Source organism: Nannospalax galili, unplaced genomic scaffold, assembly GCF_000622305.1.
Source record: "Nannospalax galili isolate Female #2095 unplaced genomic scaffold, S.galili_v1.0 scaffold750, whole genome shotgun sequence".
Lineage (NCBI taxonomy): Eukaryota > Metazoa > Chordata > Mammalia > Rodentia > Spalacidae > Nannospalax > Nannospalax galili.
Window position 1 is genome coordinate 149,259 of NW_008327506.1, and position 9,467 is coordinate 158,725.

General features: G+C 41.9%; 1 pseudogene; it reads left to right on the plus strand.

Annotated features, from left to right (window-relative positions):
• The window catches only part of LOC103733985, a 20,426-nt pseudogene extending 12,507 nt beyond the window's left edge, over window positions 1-7,919 (plus strand).
• Window positions 7,920-9,467: the final 1,548 nt, after the last annotated feature.

Sequence of the window (9,467 nt, forward strand, 5' to 3'; positions counted from 1 at the left end):
ATTCACCAGTCAAGGACTTTCTTTTCACCCTACAGATAAGGGTTATGCAATTTGGGAATCTTTTAAATAGACCCACTGGAGGGGTACTCCAATTGCCTCACCCTGTGTCCCTGTTCAGCATGGAGGAAGTCAAAGCAGTCTGTATCCCTATTCCCTTTTGGCAATTTGGGTAACCCCTTCAGAGGATGGAGTGATAAGACTAGAAGGTAATAATTGGCTAGGCAGTTAGGGTAAAAAGACCCCAAAGAAAATATCCAGTTTCTTGGCTAAAAGTCAAAATGTCATTGGGATTGTTAGTAACATACTCTGTTCCAAAGGCCAAAAATGTCAAAAGTATTTGGGAGCTAGTATCTAATCCTTAAAATATTTTAGGGTTACCTCTTCAGAGGGGGAAATGTTAAAGTAGCCAAAAGCCCCATAAAAATAAATAAATCAAAGAAGAAAAAAAAGAAATACAAAAAGAAAAAAGTGATGGGGAGACATGGGAGGTGTTGGAAGGGAGGGAGTGGGCATGACTTGATCAAAACACCTTATATGCATGTATGAAATTCTCAATAAAGTTTGGTAAATGTTAAAAAAAAAAATTAGAAGCTGGAGAGCTGGTTGTTCAGCAGTTAGGAACAGCACTGGCTGCTCTGCAGAAGACCTTGGTTCAGTTCCCAGCACCCACATGGCAACTAACAATGATCAGTAACTCCAGTTCCAAAGGATCTGACACCCTCTTCTGGCCTTCACAAGAATTGCATGTATAGATGCTTTTACATACATGGAGGCAAAATGCTTATACACAAAATGAAAATGAATAGCTGGACATGGTGGCGCACACCTTTAATCCCAGCAGTTGGGAGACAGAAGCAGGTGGATCTCTGTGAGTTCAAGGCCAGCCTGCTCTACATAGTGAGTTCCAGGCCAGCTGGGGCTACAGGGAAACCCTGTCTCAAAAAGACAAAGTTAAATAAATAGTAAATATATATGTAAATAAAAAAATTTTAAATAAAGAATAAAAGTATTATTTTTTAAATGGTTGACAGCTATACCCAAGGTTTTGCCTTGATGCTGTCTGATTTTATCTTACCTTTCAGATTCCCAAAAGAAGTTTTTGAGTCTCCAAATGAACATGTATTATTATATTTTATATGCTATTATAAAATTATATAATTGGGCAGACAATAGAATATATGTGATAAGAAATGAGAGGGGTATACTAGGAGTTAAAGAATTAAGTGAAGATGAGGACAGGGGATAGGAGAAAGGAGAAAGAGTGAGTTAACCAACTAAGGATTATAAAATTGCCTTACAGAAACCCACTAGTTAGTAAGCTAATTTCAAAATAAAACTTTTATTTAAAAAAGCATTAGAATGAAATTTCCCTGCTTCTATGTACAACCATTCCCAGAAGACATGTTATTAAATGAAATCGCAGTGCAAGGCATGGGATACCTCCCCATGAGTTGTTGGTGAGGGAGCCCCAGATGTCTCCAAATCAACACAAACTACTGCCATTGTCCTTGGTTACCCACTATAACTACATGGTAAAATCTTTTGCTGAAGGCACCACACATTTTGGCTGCAGGACATAGAGAAATCAGTCTCAAACCAACTATGACTCTTCCTATCTGCTGGCTAGCTTTCATAGTGCCTGAAGATGCTATGCAGGCTGCTGGAAAAGAAAATCATCAATGGTCTTACCTAGCACTAATCCTTGAGTGCTGCAATATTGACCTGCCAGGCAAGATGTGCCCACTAGTCCAATAGTGGCATGACTGATATAGGGTAATTGATTACTTTCTGATTGAAATTTAGGCCCGCTCCATAGGAGGGAATTTCTTGTCGGGTGCTGTAATTTTGGTCCAGATATCCAGGGTTGGCAGGTAAAATTCCAGTAAAGATGTGGGGAAGTGGGTAAGAAGCCCCAACCCTACCTGAGGAACTATTGCAACTGATGGCTGCTGGGAGGGGGAGACACAGTCTCTTACCAGGATGGGACTCTTGATAGATTAACCAGGCTCTAGTGAATGGACCCACAATGAAGGACATTTGGGCACACAAATTAGATTCTATAGACCTTATTTTATATGTATACATATATATATAACATATTAAACTGGAAGTGGATTAGTAAGGGGAGGTGCAGATGGGGAAGGGATGTCTAAATATGATCAAAATATATGACATGAAAATTGCAAAATTTCAATGAAAAAAATAAAATTAAAATTAACTTTTTAAAGCCCATAGTTGGGGAGGTCAACTAGTTGGCCTTAGGGTAGAATCTGCTGTTGTTATTTTGCTAAATGTTGTCAAATTTCCTTCTAAATATTTACATTTTTACCCGTAGACCTGAACTGCTCCCAGTCTTCGTCAGAGAAGCTTCTTTTTGCACTGGACAGCAGTCAACACAGAGATGCATAATTGGTCAAAATGCTGAGAATAAGAGACTAGATGCTCAGCACTAAACAGAGATCTTTATCAACCCTCACCCCACTTGGTGAACACTGAGGAAGAGGAGGTGGAAAGAATGTAAGAGTCAGAGGTTAGGGAGGAGTGCTGTGAGATGCTATGTTCTGGATGTAGCATGGCTATTGTATTCGTGAACAGTGCTGTTTATGTACACAAGACCTGCACAAAACCAATCTGTCCAAAATTCCAGCATAGATGAGGGAGGTGCTCTTCAAGCCCCAACACTTACTGAGGAGCTATTGGCAGATGATAGCTTCTGATGGAGGGAAAAATCAATATTTTTTGAGGATGTGGCCACTGATAATTTCCACATGCCCTACTGGATGGCCCCACACTTATACACCTATGGACAGCACTAATTGGATATAGTAGGTTATAAAAAATTTTTTAAACATGAAACTGGGAGGGGGATGTGCCAGGGGAGCTGGGGAAGTTGGAGAGGGGAAATGGCTAGTGGATATAATCATATTTCATTGTATGCATACATGAAATTCTCAAGAACAGAGAAAAATTATGATTTTAAAACAAAAAAATGTGAAAAATCCTTCAATAAGAAAATAGAGTACATTTTTTAATGTGCCAGATGCAGAAAATAAATATTTAATTTGCAAAGATCCCGTTTCCATACATTTCAGAGATGCAGGGCTAGACTGGGGCAAGGAGACAGGGACTGCTGTTTGCAGTTATTAGAAGCATGCTATTTTAGGCTTTTTATTTATTATTGTATGTGCACACAAGTGCATACATGCATGTCTGTCACAGTACACATGTGGATATCAGGGAACAAACTTTGGTTCTCTCCATCACCCTTTTTTTAAAATATTTTATTTTTATTTTATGTGTATGAATGTATGTGAGTGCACCCGTGTCGTGCAGTGCCGCCCAAGGTCAGAAGAGGGCTTCAGATTCCCCTGGAACTGGAGTTAAGGACGGTGTATAGCCATCATGTGGGTGCTGGGAATCAAACCGGGGTCCTTTGCAAGAGCAGCCAGTGCTCTTAACCGCTGAGCCATCGCTCCAGCCCCCTTCCACCTTTTTTTAAATTAATGTTTATTAATATTTGAAATTTTTTGAGAATTTCATATGAGCATTGTCTTTGCACTATTTCCATCCCTTCTAGTCCCACACAAACCCCTCCCATGTCCCCCAGCTCCCTCTCAATTTCTTGTCCTCTTATTGCTACATACATTCATTCACAAATATAAATGCATAGTTCACTGAGTCCATTTAGTGGTACTTGTGTGCACCTATATTTAGGGCTTCCCACTTGGGATTAGATAATCTCTCAGGGAACTAGTCCCTGGAGAAAACAGATTCTCCTTCTTTCAGTATCTATATTGGCTGCCTGTAGCTCTTCATCTTGAAGTGAGACCCCGTGACATTTCCCCCCTCCACCTTGGCATGTCAACTAGTTTTGTCATTGTGTATATTTCATTAGACTACCATACTGTGGAGATTTCATTGGTGCAGTTTCCCAGGTAATGTACAGAATGCATTAACTAGCTGTGGGGGTCTTGTCCCTCTGACTTTTACATTCTTTCTGCCCCCTCTTCATTGATGTTTCCTAAGCTTTAGATATATAGGTTCATTGTAGATGTGTCATCTTGGTTTTGAGGGCGCTTTTTGTTTTGTTGTTTTGTTTTGTTTTTGTCAAGATTTCTTTTGTTGCTTCTGCTGATGCTGTGCTACGTACTCCAGGATAGCCAGCTCATGAGTTTCTGGGGCTGTTTGGGTTTGGTTTTCTGTTTTTGTTTTTGTGTTTTTATCTCTACCTCCCATATTGCTGTGGAAGTGCTGGGATTACAGGTGCACTCTACCAAATCCAACTTTTGTACATGGGTTCCAGAGCTCAAACTCAGGCCATCAGGCTTGTGCAGCAAGTGCTTGTACATGCTGAGCCATCTTGCTGGTCCTATTTTAGGTAGAAGAGCACTAACTTCCTCCTCTTTAGAAGACATTCACAGTAGAATTTCATCAAATGTGCACTTAACTTAAAAGAAATCAACTCTCATATTTAAGGATCAGTCAGAAAAATGGAACCTGCACTAGATATTTCGAACAGAGGTATACAATACAGGGAATTGTTTAAATGCATGTTGGAAAACCAAGAGAAGGGGACAGTCCAGTGATGTAACCAAAGAGAAGGACCTATGAGCCCTAGAGCTGAGATAACAAAGGAAGAGACAGGATTACCAGAACGTGAGAGGCCAACGAAGGCAAGGCTAGTGCCAGGATCTCTAGTACAAAAGCTCTATAGCTGTGCTCAGATGTCCAAGGAAGGAGCATTGCACGGCTAGTGCTGAGAATGCTGATGAAAGCTGGAGGCTGAGTGATGCTGAGAAGAAACTCTTCCCATTTTTCAGTACCTTTCCAGGTCTTCCTATTGTTGGGGTTTATCAAGAAGCCAGCTGCCAAGGTTTGAAATGGCCTCAGCATCAAAAAATAGGACATACAAAGCTAGGAAACTCAGAGCTGAAAGGCTAAAGATAAACACCCAGCCATCCTTTTGCATATTCCTTAAACATAGTATTGTCTTTAGACCTCCCTGCCTTTACCTATCATAAGAATGATTTGCTTTATCCTGCCTCATCAACCACAGGATGGGTTTCCTGCACAATCTCTTTCCGGTTTGTCTTCTGTTTTTCTCACTTGCCATCATCCAGTCTATATTTTGCTTGTTTGGCTACCCTAGCTTTTCACAGAGAATAGAGCTTGAAGTAAGATATATGTGCTATTTTATTGAAAGTACAGCCCAAGGGATCAGGAATGTGGGGAGAAAATTTTTAAGTACAAAGGGAAAAACAATTCAGGAGTATATGCCTAATTTAATCACTGTGTGGCATCAGGGAAAACTATTTGCTTGATGTCATGGACCATGGAAAAGATTTTTAAAGTGACTGCTTCCTAAGGCAAGGAAGGGAGATGCCAGAAAGCAACCCTCCAGGGAAAATTTGATAATTTTTGGTTGATGTTCTATGAACTCTGTGAGGTCTCCATAAGCACTAGAAACATCAAGTAGAAAGTTGAACAGCCAAATCAAAACTATTTATTTATTTATTCATATTTATTTAATGTGTATGAATGAGTGTTTTGCCTGCATGTGTGTAAGTGCCCCAGTGTTGCGTGATGTCTATGGAGGCCAGAGAGGGTATCAGATCCCCTGGAACTGGAGTTAGGGATGATTGTTTGCCACCATGTGGGATCTGGGAACCAAACTCAGGTCCTCTGCAAGAGCAGTCAGTGCTCTTAACAACTGAGCCATCTCTCCAGCACCAAACTCTGTTTATTATATATAACAATGACTATCTACAATGAAAGCTTTACAAATAGTTGTACTCAAACTCTATACATCTACACAGGAATTTGTATGTGTCTTATTCTATTTTACTGCACGAAACCTATGAATGAAAAATATTCTGTTTTCCCCAATCATCCTTTTGGTGATTCTGTCTCAGTCTATTCTATGTTCATTACATAACTAGTTATCTTTATTGCTGGTCAATAATATCTTCAAGGCGATGCTGAAGGTTGGTTTTAGGGAGTATTAGTATTTATCTACTTAAATACTTAAATTAGTATTTAGGGATTATTAGTATTTATCTACTTAAAATGTTCCTTAAAGGAAGTGAGTTAAGGACAGTTGTTAGCCACCAGGTATGTGCTGGGAATCAAACTCCAGTCCTCTGTGAGAGCATCCAATGCTCTTAACCACTAAACCATTACTCCAGGCCCTCAATAGGCCCTTAAAAAAAGAGAGAGAGAGAGACAAATAATAATAGAGGACAAGAAGGCGGGGTAATAAGGTGGGGGTTGATAGAAGTCGGAGGGGGTCTGAATATGATCAAAATACATTGTATGAAATTCTCAAATCAATAAAATTATTTTTAATAGAATTTCTGGGGCTGAAGAGATGGCTCAGCAGTTAAGAGCACTGACTGCTCTTGAAGAGGACCCGGGTCCGAATCCCAGCACCTACATGACCATTAACAACCATCCATAACTCCAGTTCTAGCCCCCAACCCCATCTCCCCACGCCCGCATGCTCACACACACCTCCACCTCCCCGTGGGCCTTACATGACACAAAATAAAGAATATCATCAAGTGATGGAATTGTCACTTGACCTCTCAAGTCATACTCCCAATTACCCATAACCCCAGTCTCAGGAGGTAAACGAAAGAACACCAAATTCCAGTAATGGGCCTCCTACAGAATACCAAACCGAACTCCTAATAACTGTCAAGGAGGGGGAGAGGGGTAGGCGGGGTGGGCTGCGGGCCCGAGGGTGGGGTGTGCGGGCTGGAGGATGGGGCTGCCGGCCGGAGGGCGGGGTCTGCGGGCTGGAGGGCGGGGGCTGCGGGCCCGAGAGTGGGGTCTGCGGGCCGGAGGGGGGGGGCTGCGGGCCCGAGGGTGGGGTCTGCGGGCCGGAGGGCGGGGGCTGCGGGCCCGAGGGTGGGGCTGCTGGAGAAGCTGCAACCTTCAGGCGACTTGCTAGGCGGCGCTGCCGACTGTTGTGGCCGCTGCTGTCTGATTGGTTGCAGGCACAGTGCGGTTACTTCCGGTGGAGTGCACCATTTTGCCGGAGCTCCACGAGCCTCTGGCTTGGGCGGAAAGATCTACCCTTCCGCGAAAATGCCGGGAATCCGACCTCACGGTTTCACCCTCACGGTGCCTTTCCCGACCCCTTTGGAAGCAGAAATCGCCTGTGGGTCCCTAGCTCCAGATGCCGAGCCGCACCGAGGACTGGTGAGGAAGGAGTTTAAGGTGAGCGGCAGGATCCTGGCGGTACACTGGCAAGCTAAAGACTCTCGCCTCCTCCGAATTTCCATCATCAACTTTCTTGAGCAGCTTTCCCTGGTGTTGAACACCATACGGCGCTTTGGGCCCCCAGTTTCCCTCCAAACCTGGACTGAGTAAAGGGTCTGATCTCACGTCCCCTCCTGACCAGTGCGTCTTCCCTGGGACTGAGATTCCAGAAGCAGGAGCTGCTGCTTCTGTGTGGAGGTCAGATTATTTGCGTGGACTGGCCCTCAGGCACTTAGGATTCGTTTGTTTGGTTTGATACTTAAATGTTTTGTTTTTGTTTAACTGAAGAAAAACAAAACTGTACTACTTTAAAATAAAAGTCAAGGTCATCCAAAACAAGGGAAGTCTGAGAAACTTCCACGGCCAAGAGGAGCCCAAGGAGGCCGGACACGTGACTAATAACATGGTATCCTGGACAAGATCAAAGGGCAGAAAAGGGACAGTAGGCCAAAGTTAAGGAAATCTGAATCAGCTACAGGCTTTAGTTCATAGTAAAGTATCAAGATAGTTCACTTATTGTTCCAATGTACCATATTAATGTAGATGCAATAATATGTAATTGAGTGTGCGATGTATGGGAACTCTGTACTAGTTTCTTAATTTTTCTGTAAATCTAAAACTAATTTTAAAAAGTAAAGTCTGTTTAAAAATTTAAAGAGATTTGCCAAAAAGATACCAAAACTAAGTAAGAAAGGTTGCAGGAGAGAAGACTGTGAAATGGAGTTAACTCAGAGTGAGATGTTTGAACTCTGCCTGTACCGAACACTAGTCTGACATTTGACTAGCTCCTGGAAAGTCACCTCCTAGCCCTTGGAATATCCTGCCTGATAAGAATGTATTTGAGGGCCAGGGACCTTGAAACATGGCAAACAGTTTATGTTAACAGTGTGATGGTGGTAGAGGCCTCAGACTGCTGGATCAAGTTTTATGTCCACAGGGACTAGAGACAGTAACTACAATCCATCTTGAAATGCTCTGTGTTGGTGTGACTGACATCAAGGCTGCCAGGAGCTTCCCTGATGGGGCATTCTTCGTGTGGGAAAGTTCAGTACTGCTAAGACCTGCACTGGGACAAGGCAAATGCAGTCATATTTATGTACAGCTTGTATTTTTCTTTGACAGTTTTAATCTGAATTTTTCGTGGTAATAAATTGTAGCAATGAGTATAAAATATTGCTCTTCTGGATTCCAGTGAATTTTCTTTCCAGTGAATTTTCAAACTAAGGGTGGTCTTGAGAATTCCCAACACAAAAGTCACTAGAGAAAAATCAGTTGTATCTGTCCACACTGATGGTCCCTAAATATTAAATGGTTTGACTTGTTTTGTTGACCTCTGCTGGGTTTCCCAGGGTGTAATCCCATCCAAACTAGGGAGCCTCTGAAATAGCAATGCATACCTGTAAAGTATAATTTAAAACAGAATTCTAGGGCTAGAGAGATGACTCAGCAGTTAAGAGAACTGACTGCTCTTGCAAAGGACCTACGCTTGAATCCCAGCACCCACATGACAGCTAACAACCATCTGTCAGTTTCAGGGGAATTCAGTGGCCTCTTCTGACCTCCTTGGGCATTGCACAACACTGGTGCACTTACATACATACAGGCAATAGACTCATATACATAAAAAATAAAATATTTTTTAAATTCCATTTATAAAACCAGCCAAAAGTATAAAATATACAGGAAGAAATTTTTAAAAAGTATATTCAAAGCCTAAAGACCCAAAGTACAAAAGATCACTAAATCCAGAATTTCCATTTAACTTTTTTCGTACATGCGTATGTGTATGTGTGGTATGCATGCATATATATTCATATATATATACATATATATGTCCGCATGTGTGGATACACATGTATGTACATGCACATAGAGGCCAGAAGTGGACATCAGGTATCTTCTTTAATCGTTGTCCACACGAACCTAGAGCTCACCTATTCAGTTAGTCTACCTAAGCAGCTTGCTCCTGGGACCCTCTGTCTCCAACCCTGGAGCACTAGGATTACAGGTGGGCCACTCCACTCACCCACAGCACTTTTGTGGGTGCCTGGGATCTGAACTCTAGTACCTTAGGCTTGTGTGGCAAGCGCTTTATCTGCTGAACCATACCCAAACCCTTCACCTTTTTTATAAAGAATTTAATTGGATTCTCCATCTTTTCTGTTTTCTAATATATGAATTATAGTTATTTTAATTATGATTAG